The sequence below is a fragment of the Macrobrachium rosenbergii genome, chromosome 5 (genome assembly GCF_040412425.1).
Source record: "Macrobrachium rosenbergii isolate ZJJX-2024 chromosome 5, ASM4041242v1, whole genome shotgun sequence".
In the NCBI taxonomy this organism is placed as follows: Eukaryota; Metazoa; Arthropoda; class Malacostraca; order Decapoda; family Palaemonidae; genus Macrobrachium; species Macrobrachium rosenbergii.
In genome coordinates, this window is record NC_089745.1 from 20,989,881 (window position 1) to 21,010,707 (window position 20,827).

General features: G+C 34.3%; 1 protein-coding gene across 10 annotated transcripts in view; it reads left to right on the plus strand.

Moving 5' to 3' along the window:
- Positions 1-19,847, plus strand: part of LOC136838580 (arrestin domain-containing protein 1-like) — a 113,192-nt gene extending 93,345 nt beyond the window's left edge. For 3 of the 10 annotated variants that reach the window (XM_067103781.1, XM_067103779.1, XM_067103783.1), the window contains exon 11: positions 19,137-19,847. The gene's annotated coding sequence lies outside the window, so the exon portion shown is untranslated. Of the gene's footprint in view, positions 1-5,852; positions 10,796-11,388; positions 12,040-19,136 lie in introns of those variants that run through there. The other 7 variants (XM_067103777.1, XM_067103775.1, XM_067103778.1 and 4 more) reach the window with 4 other exon arrangements.
- Positions 19,848-20,827: the final 980 nt, after the last annotated feature.

Genomic DNA, 20,827 nt, shown 5'->3' on the forward strand with positions numbered 1-20,827 from the left:
TCGACCGAAATGGTTGAAAAACGCAATTGTAAGCTAAAACTCTTACATTCTAGTAATATTCAATCATTTACCTTCATTTTGCAACAAATTGGAAGTCTCTAGCACAAAATTTCGATTTATGGTGAATTTTTGAAAAAACTTGTTCCTTATGTCCGCGCGCGGTAACTCTGCCGAACATCTCGGAAATTCTTTCGTCACTTTGTCGTAACGTTTGCACCGTTTTATATTAGTCATTACATAAAGTTTTATATATGAAAATGTGCGCAATTTCATATAGAATACAACAGAAAATAACTCATGGTTGTAGCTTTTATCAGTTTTGAAGTATTTTCATATAAATCACGATGTGCCAAAATTTCAACCTTCAGTCAACTTTGACTCAACCAAAATGGTCGAAAAATGCAATTGTAAGCTAAAACTCTAGCACAATATTTCGATTTATGGTGAATTTTTGAAAAAAATTTTTCCTTACGTCCGCGCGGTAACTCAGCCGAAAATCTGAGAAATTCTTTCGTCACATTGTCATAATGTTTGCGCCATTTTTCTAATAGCCATTACATAAGTTTTATATATGAAAATGTGTGCAATTTCATGTAGAATACAACAAAAAATAACTCATGGTTGTAGCTTTATCAGTTTCGAAATATTTTCATATAAATCATGATAAATAGAAAAAATTCAACCTTCGGTCAACTTTAACTCGACCGAAATGGTCGAAAACTGCAATTGTAAGCTAAAAAATTTACAGTCTAATAATATTCAATCAATTACCTTCATTTTGCAACAAACAGGAAGTCTCTAGCACAATATTTCGATTTATGGTGAATTTTAAAAAAACTTTTTACGTCCACGTTATTTAATTCATGCATCATTTTGTGATAATATTTTCTCTGTGTTGCTTTGATCGTTTTACAATTTGTTATATACCAAAATCATTGTAATTTAGTGTACAATACAAAGAAAAAAAATAACTTATTAGCTTTAATCGTTTTGCTCACAGCGCGATTTGTATACAATTATATATGAAATTTTTTTTTTGTGCTGTCATATATTTCAATATTTATATATGGTAATGATATTTTTTTCATTTCTGATGGTTGCATACTAAACTTCAGGCAATGAAAAAAAGGAGCCAAAATGAACTCTTAATCTTAAAACTAAGAGTGTTGTGATTTAAAAAAAAAAACTTTTTTTTCAGCGCTAACTCCCGAACACCGCCGGCATACGGCAGACACTTTTGTAAATAGAGGCTCGGCGTTTAAAGGTTAACATTCTTATTAAAAAATATGAAGTGGACATTGCCATTGAAATGGCCCTGCTGAACCCAGAAGGCTCAGGGACACAAATTGTAGCTAGCCATGGGAGAAACCTTCCAGAAGGAATTCTATTCCCCATGCAACTATCGTTGCTGAATAGGGTCTTTTCCCCTAAAGGGATACTGGGATCCACCTAGCTCACATCTTATGGGGGGGAAAAAGGAAAAACAACACCTGGAATGTCTATCAAAGGCAAAGGCAGAGGAATTATATTGGTTGGGGGTCAGCTTCGACGACATCACAGACAATGGAAGTTTTCCCTGTGGGGGACAGCATTATTTATATGTGCAGAAAGGCCCTGTTAATGGGGCCCATAGAGAAACGTGTATATTCGCCACCAAGTACGTCTCTTCAGTGTCCTCAAAAAGGATTCCTCCAAAAGAGGAGTGATCCTTGACAAATCAACATTGAACAAGCACATTGTTTGCCAAAATTTTCATATAATTACCGTTGCTTAAGTACATTGAATCATTCCAAAAGAGACCTAGACAGTTTCTATAGGTCAGAAAGATCCATACTGGCACATCCCTATAGCCATTCCCTTCTGCCCCTTCCTAAGGTTCGGGATAGGAAAAAATACGTACCGATTCAGTCATGCCCTTTGGGCTAAGCATTGCCTAAAGAACATTTTACAAAATTAGCAACGGTATTTGTTCAAGAACTCAAACAAAAAAGATCTGGGGGCCCACAAGAAAAGAATGGTTGAAAAACCCAAGAGCACTGGTCAACAGACTACAGTACAATCAAAAGGTTTTATAATAAATTTGAAAACATCCTGCCTCACGCCCAGCAGACACTTTCGGTGGCTGGGACTGTGTTGGGATACTCTTGACGGCCTGTTGCCTCTCCCCATCATACTCAAAACAGAATAAGGCAAGTCCTCAAAAGGTTCCTTGCATGGCCCAGAGTTTCCAGATGGCAATCAGAACGTACTATGGGCCTGCTGCAGTTCCATTCAGTAATAGATCCAATACTTAGATTGCAACTAAAAATGTGAGCAAATCCTGGCTATGGCATGCAAGAAAAAAGATGCGAGACTGACTTCATCAAAGGATTAAAAGATTTGGAGAGATACTTCGGCCTTGGATCCGGAAGGAATCTCTGGCGAAATAGGTCACCCTGATTCCTCCATCTGTATGAGTGACAAACACACAGATGCCTCGTTGACAGGTTGGGAGGAGATTGGGAGGATCGTCAGGTGCCAGTGAGGTGATCAGCTACTCAGGAATTTTTCTATCAATTTCCTGGAGCTGATGGCTGTCTTTTTGTTTCTCAAAAACTCAAACCTCCAGAGGAGAGAGACAACATAACTACAATATCCTACATCAAGAGGTCAGGATCACATTCACCTCCTCTCAATATGGTAATGCTAGCCATCCTTCGGATGGTGCAAGCAAGGAAGTGGCACATGTCTGCAATTCACCTCACAGGGGGTCTCATTGTAATAGCAGACTCTAACAAGGGAAACAACAGCCTCAACAGAGTGGATGTTGGACAACCACTCTTTCCAAACAATAGCCAGCATGCTTCCACAATCGGAAGTGGACCTGTTTGCCACATACTAGAATCACAAACCCCTAATATATGTATCTCCAAACCTAGACAGTCAAGCAACAGGAAGAGATGCCTTCCTAAAGACTGGAACAAGGGGAGGACAATATATTTTTCCTCCGTTGTCCCAGATTTCGAAGGTTTTGAGCAAACTTCTAAACTTCAAAGGAACAGTTTACAATGGAGGCCTCTCAGTTTGAAACATTATAAGTTTGCATGACTAGTTATATCCTGCAGAAATAAGACAACATATGATTAATGTGTGTATGAAAAAACATATTTTGCAATTTAAAAAATTTTGCCTCCAAAACAGTTATCCATTTAACAGCACTTAAATTCATCTTTTAAATGGATAACTGTTTTGGAGGTAAAAATAATTTTTTTATAGGTTTGTCTTTCTTCAACACTGATTTGTCACCGAGTGTAACTGTGATATCTTAAAGACATGATGTTTGCTAATCAGCTTTTGTTCTAGTAAATATTAAATTGATAATCAACTTCAACTTAACCCTTAAACGCCGAGCCTCTATTTACAAAAATGTTTCCCGTATGCTGGCGGCGTTTGGGAGTTAGCGCCGAAGCGGAAAAAAAAGTTTTTTTAAAAAATCACAGCCCGCTTAGTTTTTAAGATTAAGAGTTCATTTTTGGCTCCTTTTTTTGTCATTGCCTGAAGTTTAGTATGCAACCATCAGAAATGAAAAAAAATATCATTATCATATATAAATATTGAAATATACGACCAAAAAAAAAATTTTCATATATAATTTTATACAAATCGCGCTGTGAGCAAAACGGTTAAAGCTAACGGGATTATTTTTTTTCATTGTATTGTACACTAAATTGCGATGATTTTGGTATATAACAAATTGTAAAACGATCAAAGCAACACAGAGAAAATATTATCACAATATGATGCATGAATCCATAACGCGCAGACGTAAAAAAATGTTTTTTTCAAAAATTCACCATAAATCGAAATATTGTGCTAGAGACTTCCCGTTTGTTGAAAAATGAAGTTAATTGATTGAATATTACTAGACTGTAAGTGTTTTAGCTTACAATTGCAGTTTTCGACCATTTCGGTCGAGTTAAAGTTGACCGAAGGTCGAATTTTTTCTATTTATCCTAATTTATATGAAAATATTTCAAAACTGATAAAAGCTACAACCATGAGTTATTTTCTGTTGTACTCTACATGAAATTGCACACATTTTCATATATAAAAGTTTATGTAACGACTAATATAAAACGGTGCAAACATTACGACAACGTGGCGAAAGAATTTCCGAGATGTTCAGCCGAGTTACCGCGCGGACGTAAGGAAAATGTTTTTTCAAAAATTCACCATAAATCGAAATATTGTGATAGAGACTTCCAATTTATTGCAAAATAAAGGTAAATGATTGAATATTACTAGAATGTAAGAGTTTTAGCTTACAATTGCATTTTTCGACCATTTCGGTCGAGTTAAAGTTGACCAAGGTTGAAATTTTGGCAGTTATCGTGATTTATGTGAAAATATTTCAAAAGTGATAAAAGCTACAACCATGAATTATTTTCTGTTGTATTCTACATGAAATTGCGCACATTTTCATATATAAAAGTTTATGTAACGACTAATGTAAAATGATGCAAACATTACGACAACGTGATTTAAAGAATTTCGAGATGTTCGGCGAGTTACCGCTACGCAGACGCAAGAAAAAATTTTTTTTTTTTTTTTTTCAGAAATTCACCATAAATCAAAATATTGTGCTAGAGACTTCCAGTTTGTTGCAAAATGAAGGTACATGATTGAATATTACTAGAATGTAAGAGTTTTAGCTTATAATTGCGTTTTTCTACCATTTTGGTCGAGTTAAAGTTGACCGAAGGTTGAAATTTTGGCAGCTATCGTGATTTATATGAAAATATTTCAAAACTGATAAAAGCTACAACCATGAGTTATTTTCTGTTGTATTCTACATGAAATTGCGCACATTTCAATATATAAAACTTTATGTAACGACTAATATAAAACGGTGCAAACATTACGACAACGTGGCGAAAGAATTTCTGGCGCGGATGTAAGGAAAAAGTTTTTTCCAAAAATTCATCATAAATCGAAATACTGTGCTAGAGACTTCCAATTTGTTGCAAAATGAAGATAAATAATTGAATATTACTAGAATGTAAGATTTTTAGCTTACAATTGCGTTTTTTTACCATTTCGGTCGAGTCAAAGTTGACCGAAGGTTGAAATTTTGGCAGTTATCGAGATTATATGAAAATATTTCCAAACTAATAAAAGCTACAACCATGGGTTGTATGGGTTGTATTTTACATGAAATTGCGCACATTTTCATATATAAAACTTTATGTAACGGCTAATATAAAACAGTGCAAAAATTACGACAAAATGACGAAAGAATTTTGAAATTTTCGGCCGAGTTATCGGCATGGACGTAAGGAAAAGTTTTTCAAAAATTCACCATAAATCGAAATATTGTGCTAGAGACTTCCAATTTGTTGCAAAATGAAGGTAAATGATTGAATATTACTAGAATGTAAGAGTTTTAGCTTACAATTGCGTTTTTCGACCATTTCAGTCGAGTCAAAGTGACCAAAGGTTGAAATTTTTTGTAGTCGACGTACGGTACATCCACTTGGCACCCAACAAACAATTTTAGTCGACGTATGATACGTCCAGTAGGCGTTTAAGGGATAACTAGATGAGAGTTTATAGCAGAATAATAACTTACTATTGCTTCTCAGTATTGTAGCTAGGTAGGTTATTATATTTGATGCTGTAGTATTTCTCTAATTTCACATTTTGAAAGTTATCCTATAAATTGGCTGAAGAATGAATAACTTTATTTCATCAAGTTTTCTGATACCTCCACAGAAATAGTAGATTGTATAATATTGCATGCACTCTAGTTTTCAAGTACAGTAGTTATATGGGTTACAGATATCATGTGGTAACATTTTTGTTTTTATTTTCAGGTTTGTGGTGATGGTTATTATAGCATCGTTCATAATACTAATTGCATTTATAGTTATCTGTAGTGTTTTTTAATTATCCATGTAGTCTCCTGTAAATGTATATCTCCACTTCGTGCATCCTTGTATGTTCATTATTTTTTCCTAAAATGTTTACTTTACAGTATTATTAGTTTTGCAGCAACTGTCCTGTTATTTATTTTCAGTGTGCACACAGAGCAAAAGATGGTTGTTAATATTACTCTTTGTTCATATTGACAGTGTTGTAAAGACATTTTTATTTTTATTCAGGAGAAATTAATTTAATGTTAATCACCTCATGGATTTGTATGCTCAGATTTTTCAAAATGAATTTTATACTTGTATGACTAGCTTTCAGCCAGAATTTTAAAAACCACTAATTAGCAGTTTACAATTGATATATATTATTAGCAAAATGAAAGAATTGTAACTTTCACTGTTGCAAACCCTATTTTATTTTAAGTGCTGAGAATAGGAAAGTATAATAAAAGATAAAACTGTTAAGTGTCATTACTTATAAGGAGAAAGGGCAAAATAACTTAAGTTTCAAAATTGATATTAAGTAAGGAGAGTTAATGAGAAAATGTCATTTATAGGCAGGGGTCATACAGCATTCTTTTTGTTATGTTACCTTATTTTTGCTTATCCTAAAATTAGTCGTGGTATATTAAGGGACTTGATCCTCACATTATGTGGGTCATAACGTGTTAAAATTTAGCACTTTACAGTGCCTTTAGTCCATTGTTATATCATTAAATGTATTTGGCATCATGAAACCTTGTATTCCATCTGATTTCTTGAGTATGGCCTCTTAATACATAGTAGTATTTTGGGTGAAGTGGTATTCCGTCCATCTTGACACTAAAGTTATAAGGAAGCACCTAGTTTTCATTGGACTATGCTGAGAGTACTGTGTTCCCAATATTATTTGGTTTTTCATGTGATTATTTTATGGCTTATTTTCTTTCCAACAAACAGTAACCAACACAGTACAATATCAATTATTTTTTAAGAAATTCTACATGTAAACCACTTTTAATGAAGTTATAATAGTAAATTGCATGATCTTTTTACATTTTTATTTTATAAATGTACATGTACAACTGAATGAGATGTGAATTTTAGAACAACCAGTACTATTTTGTTGTCAGAGCTAGAGTTTTAGGTCATGTAAGAGTCTAATGTGATTATAAAACAATAGAGGTTGCAAGTGAAAGCAATTTTGTATCTTTAAATCAATATTGATTTTAGTTTTAATTTGGTTTTAAAGATGAATGATTTTATTACTAATTTGGTTTCAGAGATGGAGTTTATTACTTGCTATGTAATTAGGCCAGTTTATTACTTGCTGTGTATTTAGGCCAGTTTAGTGTTTTTTTTTTTTTTTTTCAGAAATGTTCACTGATTCCTCATTTTCCAGCATAGAATGTGTTCATGATTGAGAAAGTGTATTGTGAAAATGCTGATTTAGATTATTTTCTTTAAGATTTATATGAACTGTAAACATTCTACTTGGTAAGATTTGTGCTGAAAGAATCTAGTTTTCGTTGTATAGTTTTGTGTATAGTCAACATACTTTAACACTGTGATCCAGTCTACCAGTGGAGTACAGTTTTAAGGAAACAAGGTTCATAGTCCCACAGAATACAGGTTCTCCTTAACAGAGACATTTTAAAATGTAATTTAACGTAAACAGAGACATTTTAAAATTGCAGTTTAACGTAAGCAACAATTGAGACAACAGTTGGTATAAGAACTGGGGACAGTGACAGCTGAATTTATATACATATATATATATATCAAACATTACTCAGTGTATATGCATGATACTTTAATGCACATTTATCATTGATCTTTGATTTTACTATGATAGCCAACCAAGCTTTTATAAAAAGCTAACTGTTAAATACTGTATCTAGTTTTTGAAGTTTACTGTTGTAAGGTATAGACAATTACAAACACAGTGATGAAGCAGGTCAGAGTCCTAAAACTGAATGGTCTGATCACAAGTTTCAGTTCCAATTTAACCACTGCAATATTCTCAGAAACTTCATGTAACAAAGGAATTTTCCAACTGAACTCAAACTACGAAAATTTCTGCATTTTTGGTCATGCCACTCATATTCTCATTTCTTGTTACCCTTGTAATTTGGAGCACTTCTTAATTTCACCATTTCACCCTCTGAGATTTCTTCTTGAAGGACATTTGTTGGGGTTTTTTGAAGTTGTTTTCAATTTTTTTCTCAACAGAATTCCATAGTAAGGTTTGCAAGAAAAGTCAGCAGGATAGACGCTAATGATTCAGAACATTATGGGACTTTGAAAACAAAAGTTGGAAAGCAGGCATGAATCTGGCAAACTGGTTAGTGATTTAACTCATAAAGATTGATGATAATCGTGATTAATAAAACTAGCTTTTAATTGGTAAAGTAAGAAGTAATATCATATTTCAATAGCTAGGAATGAATGGGCTTTTACAGCCCCAAGACTGGGCCATATGGCTTAAATTTCATACATTTATATTCTGTAAAATAGTTGAATCATCAGATTTTGAAATTGGGGTTGATTCTGTTTCCTTAAATTTAATACTTACCAGCTGGGTGTCTTAAAGTCAGTAGCATATACAGTATATGACAAGCTTTTGTATTGTGAACTTTGGTATGAGGGTACTGAATTAATGGTAGGAGTTGGGGAAGTTTGCTGAATTACACATTTGAAAGCATTCTGCTGCAAACAATCTGGCAATGCCCATATTGGTGTCAGGAATTTACTTTTGGCAACATACATTACAGATTTGAAGACACTGTAAATTGTAAGTAATTACACATATTGCAATCCTATTACATGTATTGGTACTATCACGTACTGTATGTTGAAACTTGCGAGATGGAGAAAAAACTGCTTGTTGTAACTGTTGATTGGGTAGGTAAAGATGGGTAGGGTCAGACTAAGGACCTGGTAATTTCATGAGTACATCAAAGTACAAAACAGCTGACTCTCCTTTAGCATACTGATGGGCTTATAGAAACAAATATCTCTAGCCTTAACCCTTATGCTGTAATAAAAAAAGTGTCCTGGTCCGGGTACTAAGGGACTTGATGTCACTTCAGAGAGACTTGGCTCTTTTAGAGTATAGTGGGCTTCCAATATTCTCTTTGAAAATGACTTTGAAGAGTAGGGGTCATATGCTTGGGTCAACTCTGCTCCTGAGATATTCAGTTCTTCATATGCAGAGCAGAATATCCAGAGGAATGCAGACTGTCAGTAACATAAACCTCACTTGAAACATTGGGAGCCTCATTCCTTCAGGCAAAGCCTACTGAGTGAAGTATATATAACATTGTCACTCATATTGTCGCTGTAGTCAGCTTATGGCACTCGTGCAGCCAGATGATAACAGGGATGCATGATGTTATGAGAATGCCTTCACGAATATGGCTCCATTAAGCGCTTCTTCTCTTGGTTTCTACACAACAGCTGTTTAACAGTTTCTTTCTTATACCACCTTCATTTCTTTTCATCAGTGCCTTCTCAGAGCCTCTGTCTCCAGAGAATTCAGTCTTGGGCACTTTCTTTCTGATCATTTATTTTGTATGAACATAGGTTGCCACAGAAAATAGTGAAAAAGAAGTCGTACTAATTTTTTTCCTAATTTGATATGTCTCTATACAGTATTCACCCATTTTTTTTAAGAAGGTCAGAGTTTGAAGAATTGACAGGATTGCAAGATTTGAGCTTCCATTCACAGTAAGAAGTGAAATAGAAACTCTAAAGATTTAAGTAATATGACAAAGGTATTTAATCAATAACTGCCAACTATTAGGGACTGACTGGACCCCTCCCAGAACAAATATAGATTATTTGGTTCCAGTTAAGCCTTTCAGGAATAAATATTTGTAGTTTCCCTTAAGAACTCTGTCAGTGAGACTTAGACCTTGTAGAGTTCCTATATGTAGAGAATTAAAATCAACAATAAACCATGTTTAGTGATTTTGCATTAATGCCAAATTCCAGTTAACAGCAAATAGATTTTGGACACAAATCTCTTAAAGAAATTAAGAAAAAAAACTAGAACAGTTTTAGTCTCCCCGATCATAGTTTTCTTAAAGATGTATTTATGGGATGAAGTTGGATTAATCTTTAATCTTTTTGTAAGAACAAACCCTTCAGGTCAGCCCTGAGACTTAGGGATTTTAGCTTATTGGTTTGCTTAGATTATTTTGTAGAGCTGACTAAACACACAACACAGGAATACAGATGAAGAACGATTGGATAGCTGTTGCATGTACGACAGTTCCAGATACTAATGAATGTCTCAGCCAGATACTAATGAATGTCTCAGTGGCAGAAGAGTACTCACACTTGCCAAGCCTACTTGTAAGAGGGCCAGGTTTGAGGAGAGAGTCAGCTGATGCCAGGAAATAGAGGAGAGTTCCTGCCTATCTTCCATACTCAGAAGGGTTAGCTTCGAAAAGAGAATCTGCTTATGAATTCAGCTTGTGACAACTACCTATATATCTTGGGTCTGCGAGTTTTGACTAGTTGTGCTGGTGTATGTAAAGTATCATATACAAGGTTTGTAATTTTATTTATGAAGCCTTTTTTTTTTATTTTTTATGTGTTCCATAAACATTGCATGTGGAACAGTTATAATTTGTAATTCGTCTTCAAATTGTTCAAGGTGCTTTCCAGTTGATGCTGTCATACTGTTCTCTTATGCAGGTAGAGGTACTGTAATCATTAGTCCAATATAGAAGTTGTCTCTCAGAGGCCTAATGGCATCTGAATATTAGAATTAATAAGAGTAGGTATTTATATAAGATTTTAATTGTAGTAATCAAACTATTATTCTTCTTTATTTTCTTTAAGATGTGGCAGGTTTAATATTGAAGTATTGTATTATTCTAGATTACTATGCAAGGTAATTTGATGTTGTTACTACATGTAATATTAAGTTTTTAGTTATAGCTAAGTTACTAATGCAGTCCAGTTGGTTCTGTTATTTGTAGTGTTTCCTTAAAATACTGATCTAGTGAAACTTGTGAAGGCCAGAATTATATAAAAACTAATTGCATTAGCAATTTAACCAAATTTAACATTCACCGTATACATTTCCTATGGTCAGTACAGTATATAGAGAGTATGGTGTAAAATATGTACCAAATTTCTTGGCGTCAAAGTCACTCTGACCTCCAAGATACATCTTAATTTTGACTAACAAAATTGAAAAAAAAAAAATAAATAAATAAAAAAATTAGGTTGCACTATCATGAGTTGATAGTTTTTTCAGTTGATGTGTTGCTCATATTTGACTTTCGCAATGCAGGCTTTGACTGTAGTTTTTCCAGTACATTTATTTTGAAAATACTATGTTTTATGTGTTTTTCATATTCATTAATTTTAATACTTGAGTTTTTCTGAAATTCACATAGCAGTGAACTGAAAATTGGAACTGATTACCGTGTATATGGTATGAACTGACCAGTCATGTTTCATAAGAAATTTTCTTGGTCAACAGTGTCTCAGTGCTTGCAGATGGATGGGGCTACAGCTGATGCAGTTGTTCAGGATTTTGTTAGTATATGTATGATTATGCTGAAATTTTTATTTTAATCTCAGATAAATGAAAAAGTAAACACCACATTAGAAGATATGAAATAACAAAATTGCAGAGGTACGCTTTGTAGAAACAACCAAATAAACATAGCATCACACTATACAAATATTGTGAATAAGAAAATTTTAACCTTCAAACCACAAAATATATGGAGTATAGTAGTTACCATTTGTATAAGTAACGGGCAAACATCTTTGATTTCAAGTCTGCTATAGTAAGATTTACCAAAGCAGGAGTGAATCTTGTGACTGTGAACAGTAACCTTCAGCCTCTGGAATGCACAGTAAATTACCGACACATATTTCAGAGAAAAATAGTATCTTTAATGCCGAGAAATAAAGTAGGTAAACAATTACACATTTACTGGTAAACATTCACCATAATGTTGATTAGGCAGAATTGGTCTTCATTTTTGTTTCATTTATGAGTTGCCTAGAAATATAAGTATTATCAGTAATGAATAACTAATAGATAAGGAACAATTCTTAAGAATTTAAGTATATCCTAGTTTAACCAGACCACTGAGCTCATTAACAGGCTACCTAGCAAAGGGACCTACAGCTTATTGTGGAATCCGAACCACATTATAGCGAGAAATAAATTCCTCTAATTCATTAGCCAGCCAGAGACTCGAACTTGGGCCTAGCAAGTGCTAGCCAACAACTCTACCGACTCGCCCAACGAGGAACTAAGAACAATTCTTGATAATTACCAAACCACATACAGTATATTGTATGTGATTGTCAAAACCTATACTTCATGATGTAAAGAAATCCAGTTAAAATAACATTAATGTATGCTTAAGATTGAAGTGGTGACAACACCACAGACTTCAAGTATATAGTGTATTGGCATGTAATGCTATTCTTCACTGTATGAATAAGATCTGATCGTAAATTTTGGCATTGTATACTGGAATTGTTTTGCATATATAATCTTAATGTCTTTATTTTCAAAATTATATATTTTCACTCTTGTGTCAAGAGACAATTTTGTCAACCAATCCAGTATTGTCATAACATCTCTTGTTAACTGTATTTATTATTAGCTGTTATGTTTGTTTATTATTATGTTTCATAATTGCTTTTTACTTCTGTGTTCTCTTATATAGGTTAAAGTTAGTAGAGTGTAGTATCAGGCAGTGCTATAGATTGGACTTGAGCTTACTATTTGAGTTTTCAGTTTTTAACAGTAGAAATAGGCATTTGTTACATCTGCCTTCCATTTTTTATAGCATGTTGTGGTATACAAAAAGCAAACCTAATTTATATTGTATATGTGCCATAATTGCCATTCAGAATACCATTCCAAATGAACTAAGCATTTGTTAGTTGTTCCTTTAGTAGCTCTCACTTCATTGTTTGATCTCTTGGAAGGTTAGAGCACCACTCAGCATGATACTAAGGACTGATAAATCTAATAAGAGTACAGTAATTATAAAATTGGCTCATTTTAAAGAATGATATATCCAGTTTTATTAGTCCATTTAAAAATAATATTCAGATAAAACATTTCATTTTATTTAACAAACTGTTCCCAGTTGTACGTTTGAATTCTTATATTTAAAAACAGTTCAGGTTCTTTCATCTGCTGTGTAATGTATTTTAGCATTGGGAGTTGAGCATCATGTCTTGATTAAAATTTCAGGAAGTCTTCATTTGTTCTTTTATATTTAAAGTAGTACCCATAAATTTATGTATGTCCGGGTGCTACATACCCAGTGTACATCTCAGTCAGTTGTTTAGTGCTTCTGGAAATGGTTCTGTTGTTTCCTTGAATAAGTTCACTTGTATATGTTCCATGTCTCTGAAGGAAACATTGGTTGTCTTCTCCCAGTTCCTCTAGTTTGGATTATCAGTGTAATTGGCTTTGAACCAGTGCAAAAATAATTTAACCCCTAAGGCAAGTTGGATGCAGAAGCATTATTGTGATGGGCAGTACTTCTCTTTTTCACAAAAGATAGAGCTTTTATCATTTTAGCATATTGTTGGAATTGTCAGTATCATAAGAATGTACAAGACTCATACTTCTTAACTAATAGATTGGGAAGGTAATGCGTATTATTGGTTATACTGCCTATTCACATAAATGTTTTTAAAAAAATCTTTCAAGCAGTTTTTACTCTATTCTTGTAGGTTTATATTTTACTGAAACACCCTTACCTCTGGGCTCCATCTGCAAACAATGTAATGAGTGGTATTAGCTGAAATGGAAAGCTCCCCTTAGGGAGAGAGATCTCACCAGAAAGCTGAAAACCACTGGCTTCTTTGCAAGTAGGACTTGGTCTGCTGTAAGCAGTCATGTGATTAATTAAATGTTTTTGTCAATTTTCAGACTGTGTATTTAGAAAATAAACCAAATTTTTATCTAGGCTGGTTTGAAAAGTAGGTACAGCATTTTATGATAAATGAGGCAATGTGACTACTTTTGTTACTGTAAGTAAATAGTTTTTTATTGTGTTTTTAGGAGTGTTTAGTGTTATACTTCATATGTTTTTTAAAAGGAGGTAGACATCCATTCATTCATTTATAGACTGGATATGGATCTTCACTCAAAAATATGCACAAATAGGGTTAAACTTCCTACCTTTCAAGGTAGACTTATGAGTGTTTGTAAAACTCAGGGTTTTAGCACAACTCATATTTAAAATATAAATGCAACAGTAATCCAAGTAACTGAAGTGGCATTTCAAAAACCATAACAGGTTTATATTTTCTGAAACTATAATTTTAAGAAGTTTAATAGAAACTAAGTAGATATTTTGAATACTTATTTCAAATATATGTATCACAGTTTTCAAAAGATTTGTGATAGTCATTGGAATAACTTGAATGGTTCTATGGACTTACATACAAGAATTGTAAATTGCTCGTGAACTTTTTCTTTGTACAGGAGTGCAATAAGGTGCATTTAATGTTTACAGCTTACTGCAAATTGAATTTTGGATAAATTATGTAAATGTTTTTATATAAAAGTGATGTGATGATAGGTAGAATCATTGTTAGCTGCTTATCGGTTGTTTCTTCAGGTGTGTATAGAACTACCTAGTTTCTTGAAAATGAAAAATGACAAAAGTGAAAATTGATCATTTTGACCTTTTGAGTGATATGAATCGCTTACTGGAATTTTGCAATTTTGATAATTGAAATTATTTAAGGTACTGTGGACCACTACAGTCTGTATAGTGCTTTTGTAGTTTGTATAGAAAGTACTGTATAATAATTTTAAGTCATTTAAGTGATTAAAATGGTAGTGTCTTCATCATCTAATCTAGGGTTTCAATGGTTTTCACATTTTCAGAATTATATTACTTAATTGAAAGTCATTGTTGAGGTTTTGCAGCTTTTTGTGAAATGTTATGAAGGGGTAACTACCACATACTGACCAAGAAGTGTGTATTGTGTCCTGTACAGTTCTTTTCATAATCCAATACAATAACAAAATTTATGAGAAATGTGACTCTGCTGCAAAGAGGAAATTAATTTTTCTCACTATTTTCTTTCCTACATTGAGTCCTGTACTGTTAGTACTCTGTTATGGCATGTTTCTGTTACATTATTAGAGAATTATTCTAAAATTATTGTATGTGAAAACATAGACTCGTAATATGTGTTTCTCTGAAAATGTTGTTTTACTTGGCTGACTAAGCCTAAAACATTTCAGTTAACATACTTTTCCTGATAGTAGGAATTCCAAACCACCAAAACTTCTAACAAGCTTTTGTTTTTCATTTATGTACTGTACTGTATACAGTGAAATTAATCACTCTGCAAGTGTCATAAACACTTTTCTCACTCTAGCAAAGGCAAAAGGAGTACTATACATACTGTAGTTACTAGAGTACATTATATATTACTGTATTGCTATAATACTGCTCATTCATGTACTATAATGGTAAAGATAATTATTTTCATACTTAATATTTTGTATTAACAATTTTAAAAATGTATTCTTGTATTGATATTGTAATGTATTATCAGTACTGTCATCATAATTCATTAATCTTTCAAGTGCATATTGCCTTTATTCGTTTCCAGAATGTTATGAGGTCCACCAGTCTGTCACATGTCAAACAGTAAAGGATAATGTTCCTATGCATGTGCCCTCTGGATGCACAGCTGCATCACAAACTTTAGGTTTTGTGAGCCTGCTATTTTGAGCAGCTCAAACTCATTCCTAAGTGATAAAGAGTGAATTCCACATGTATATGTAATTTGTAGTGGCTGGGATCACTTTAGATTGTCTACTTTGGCAGGTGTAAGTACTTTAATTACCATTAGAATTTAGCTCTTCAGCAGTGTTTGCTTCATTCAAGCTCATATTTTTCATTTATTTTGGGATTGTTCAAGTTTTGTTGCTAACTGGCAAGTAGGTCATTGTTTATTTAGTGATTGCTAGTGTGGTTTTTCATTCAAACCACTCATTCATCCGATAAATTTATTGTGCTGCAGCGAAAATGAAACGCACTGGGTTTATACTTTGCTTAATTTTCAGGGGTTTTGATATACTTTTTATTTGCCTTTTATTTACATTTACTTTATTTTAATTTTTAGTTTTAATGAATCTGTGTCAGTGTATGAGTTTACCCATTGCTGCTCTTAATTTTCTTAATTCAGCACATTCATTCCATTGCTAATCAGTTTTTTCAGTGTTACTCAGCTATTTTTTACACTTTTTTGTGAGTTTTGTATAGTCATCTTCTCCTCACTGGGACCCACCTGATATGTGGTTTGATAATGTTTAAATTTTAGTGAATTACAATGTCTTCATAATGTCCCCCATAATTATCAAGGACTTCCAAGTAACAAGTAAGACCTGCCATGCCTCAAGTCCTCACTTGACAGGGACCCTTGTCTCCTTTGTAGCACCTGTTCTGGTTAGATGTGTTTGCTGTTCTTAACCAGTGCTTTCCAGACCAATGGCTCCAATATGCACAGAAAAGGACTTTACAAAATACATTGTACTTCAGTTGAACTATAAGAAGTTGGACTGGTACCTTTAATCAGAGCTAAGTTCCTGGGAATGATCGTCAATAAAAAAGAGGAATTAGCCTGAAAGTGATTCAGATTGTCATCCTTAATTCAGCAGTTTTGGCACAGTCCAAATCATCTGGCCAAGTTGTGGCATCAGGCCATCTTGCCTTGCTGAAGAAGCTGGTTCCTCACAGACATTTCACCTTGGAGTTGCTCCAGATTACTGGTGTTTCAGAAAAACCTCTCTAAACACCTGTAATAAGTACATAATTATGTGAAATAACTGACACAATTAAAGAGATAATCTTTTTGTCATACACATGAAATATCAGTTATAATGACCATTTATGTTTTTCCCTTTCTTTATGATGTAGTCGTGACAACTTGCCAGCATGATGTAGTTTTAACCATATTTGTAGTGAAAAATAAACCAGTATGTTTGCATGGTGTATCATCTGGGCATGCTAAAACTCATATGCTGTAAATTTTTTCTTAGGTAGCTGGTACTAGTGTACAGTAAACTCTCGTATTCGCAGACTCATCTATTCGCAGATTTCTGTGGAACGTATGTACACATTATTTGTGGAAAATTTGCCCATTCCTGGTATTTTTCACTAAGAAACATTCACTAATTACTGTATTTTCACATAATTTTCATGACTAAATGCACTTTTTGTGATAAAACTATTAAACTGCTCAGGTATAAGCATTTTTAGAATTTCAAAATAAGTGTTTTTAGAGGGGTTTTAAGTATTCTTGGATTTTAGCTATTAGGGGGGGAGGTTGCGCATCCCATGCGAATATGGGGTTTACTGTACAGTATCAATATTTTAAAAGTGTAAAACAAAACATCAGTATTTAAAAGTAATATCACCTGTATAAGATAAAAAGCTAATCAGGTGATTAGTGTCAGTTATGTCACAAATTTAGATGAAAACACTAAGAACACTATTTTAGGAGTTTCGACAGACCACATTTGATGTGGTCAGCAGCATCTGTATCTTGCAATTACCCAGTTGTAGCTTGAGGGGAGGTTCTAGAGAAGGGTTCGGCAATCTTTAGGAGAGAGGGCCAGACTACTATGCAGTCTCTTGAGGGTCACAGTATCAAATGTACTATAATAAATTGTCTTGACCTCGGACTGCTCTGTCCAGAAGGCTGCCTTGGTCTGGAGGTTTGAAGAAAAATCAACGATGATGATGTAACATTATTTAACCAAGGTTCTTATTTTACTGCAGGAATAACATGGTACAACTAATACAATCAACAAAAAAATGCAAATTCAGAAATCATTTAATAAGACACTTGTTTCTGCTTATTGTTTGATAACTTCACATCAGGTGAAATATTTCTCGATGACAGAAGCAAAATACCTTAAACTAGGCAACAGTTGTTAGATAATTAGTGTCCATGTGTTAAACTGGCAGGTTGGACTGAAATCCCTCATGGGCAGGGGGTTGCCACCCCCATTCTAGGAGCTTTGTGTGGCATCCAAATCCCTAGTCACTTTTAAATTTTGGTGGTACAGTACCAATGTATATACTGTAGATGCTTCAAATCATGGTTTTAGAGAACATCTACTTCATCAATACAGGATTTTACAAAATAAATCAATAAAGGATATTCTAGCAGAAGGTAATAACTTTTCTATTAATAATATCATTCTCTTCTTAAAATTAAATTGATAAGTAAAATATAATCTAACCCCCCCTTTTTTTCCTCTAATTCCCCCTTTTTTTTTTTATTTATTTATTTATTTAGTTTACTTAATTTTTTATGTACTCTTTCCCCCATTCTTTTCCCAGCCCGAGATTTTTTATGTACTCTTTCCCCCATTCTTTTCCCAGCCCGAGAAGAACCCTAAAAGAGTTCAGAGGTCTGGTTAAACAAATCATTTATAACTAACTAACTATACAGCGCAATAAATGGCGTATAACTTCCAAGCATTCAATCAATAGTCTCTTGGTAGGAAGAACAATAGTTGTAGTGAAATCATCTGATAACATTGGCATACTTGTGCATTCAGGTCAGTACTTCATCAGAAACTTGTGTTGACTGACAGTCAAATTCTTTTGGGCAGACAGTAAGGTCAGTACATTACAAAGGATTATCTTAGGGAAGCACAGCATAATAACTGACTGTCTCAGCAAGAAAAATCCAAGTTAAATGGCTTCTTATTTCTGAAGAACACTATTGGTACACCTGCATTACCCTGGTTGATACTGCCTTTTCAATGTTTGTCTTCACCAGGCAGGTACTACAGCTCTGTGCCTCCAGCAACATAAGAATGATTCTAATAGTCCTTTTGTCAAAGAAGGACAATCCCAGAAGTCTACAAGCCTGAAAGGAACTCTAGCTGCTACCTTTCCACAGACCCCCTTAGTGGGGTAGTGCTGTTGACGTACAGTACCTCATATGGAGCACTGTAGGAATTACTTGGTTTCTGCAATGTCCCTTCAGCCCCTAGCTACACCCACTTTCATTCCTTTTACTTGTATTCATATTCTCTTTCTTACTTTCTGCCCTTTCCTAACAACTGTTTCATTGTGAAACTGCAAGGGTTTTCTCCTGTAACACCTTTAAAACCTCTTTACTCACAATTTCCCTTTCAGCATTGAATGACCTCATATGTCCCATAAGGTCTTGGCCTAAATTTTATATTCCTTTCCTCCACAGAGTCCACTCCAACCTGGATGCCCCTTGTCTTAGGTTATTCAGTACAGCTTCAGCAGTTCTGCAGTCATCACAGTTTTTCAAGGTCAAGAAGCCACCATTAGTACTAGACTAAGTGGGATTGATTCTGTAGTTTGTGTTAAAAGGAACATGGTTGATTCAGTCAGTGGCAATATTATCCTTGATAGCAGACCTCACAGTGATTCAAGAGTGTTTCTTCCTCGGCCATTGAGAGATAAAGCCTCCATATTGTAGGCTTTCGAACTTATTAGGCTCAACATAGGTTCTTCAGTAATGTTACAAGGCCTCATCCAGCACTTTGTGGAGGAAGTACCTTTTGAGCCTCACAATCCTCATACTTGGGATCTCTGCCTTGCCCTGAAATCTTAAGAAGCATTTTTACAAATCATTCAAGAAAGTTTCTTTGCTGGACATCACACTAGAGACAATTGTTCCAATGGCATTTGAATCTTCAAGATGGATCAGTGAGATTTTGTGCCTTATCCAGAAAGGTTGTGCACCCCAGATGTTGGTTGTTTGTGAATTTTTCATTTAGCACCTGGCATTTTAGTGAAAACTCAAATGACCAATAGTTAGAACTATAGATCTTCCACCATTCCTTCCTTGTCTTTGATAATGAAGAGGCCGGCATGCTTTGTCCATTGAGCATATTAGGCTCCACCTACAGAGAACCAGAATTACAGAGATGATGTCTTAAGGGTTTTCTTTTCCACAGGCTGAAAGTCAGTCATGAAGACCATGGAATTATATTAGGATGTATCAGGTATGGTAACTATGAGAGCCTTGGTAGAATGAGGATGGCAAAAAGAACAGAAAGTGCAGCCCGGGTAATATATACCAAAGATACACACAAGTAATTTTGACTTACCTTGGAGTTGGTAACTGTTTTGACCCTTGGGTATTTGATGAGCAGCCCATATGATAAAGTCCCTACTTTTAAATTGAATGTTTTTTTGGTCTGACTCTGAATAATTTGACAAGGATTGCCAGGTTTTGGATACAAAGAATTTTGTCAATCTCCATCATTTTCAATTAACCCCATTATAAAATCTAAACTTTATTACTGATAAAGAAAAATCCTTTGGACAAGCAGTGAGTGTGCAATCAAGTGTTCTGGTTAAACTGCCTAATTATAATAACACAAATAAGTATAATGAAAATTTAACATTGTCTTTTCTGGATCGGGGTCCCGTGTCACCCGGTGAAATAGTCCATTCAGCACTTATTTCTAGGTAATTCCGTTGCTAGATACCAGAGAAAGCTAAATGAAATGCTGGAGTTACTACCCCAGAGCGAGCTCCACTAGATGGAGTCGTGTATGGAAAAGGGTGAACTACAAAACACGGAACCTTATCCTATAGAGATTCCCAATGTCAAAAGTCCCAGCGAGAGGGTGCCGATACAAGCCCATGCACTACTCGCGGACTGTATACAAGGCAACACTAGCCTCATTCCATTTTAGCACGTTTTTTCGTTCACGTAATTTCGTTGTGATCCTTATTTTGTGCTCTATTTTGGATTTTTATGGCATCCTCGCAAGGTTCTTCTTCAATTACTTGAGTACCAGTGTTTTGTTGTTTTTTAGGTGATTGAGGCTTCTTATTTTCCTTTAGTTTAATAATTAAAGGAATTTATAACGCCCGTCTCGATCTCCTCTCACGTCGTCTCTTGAC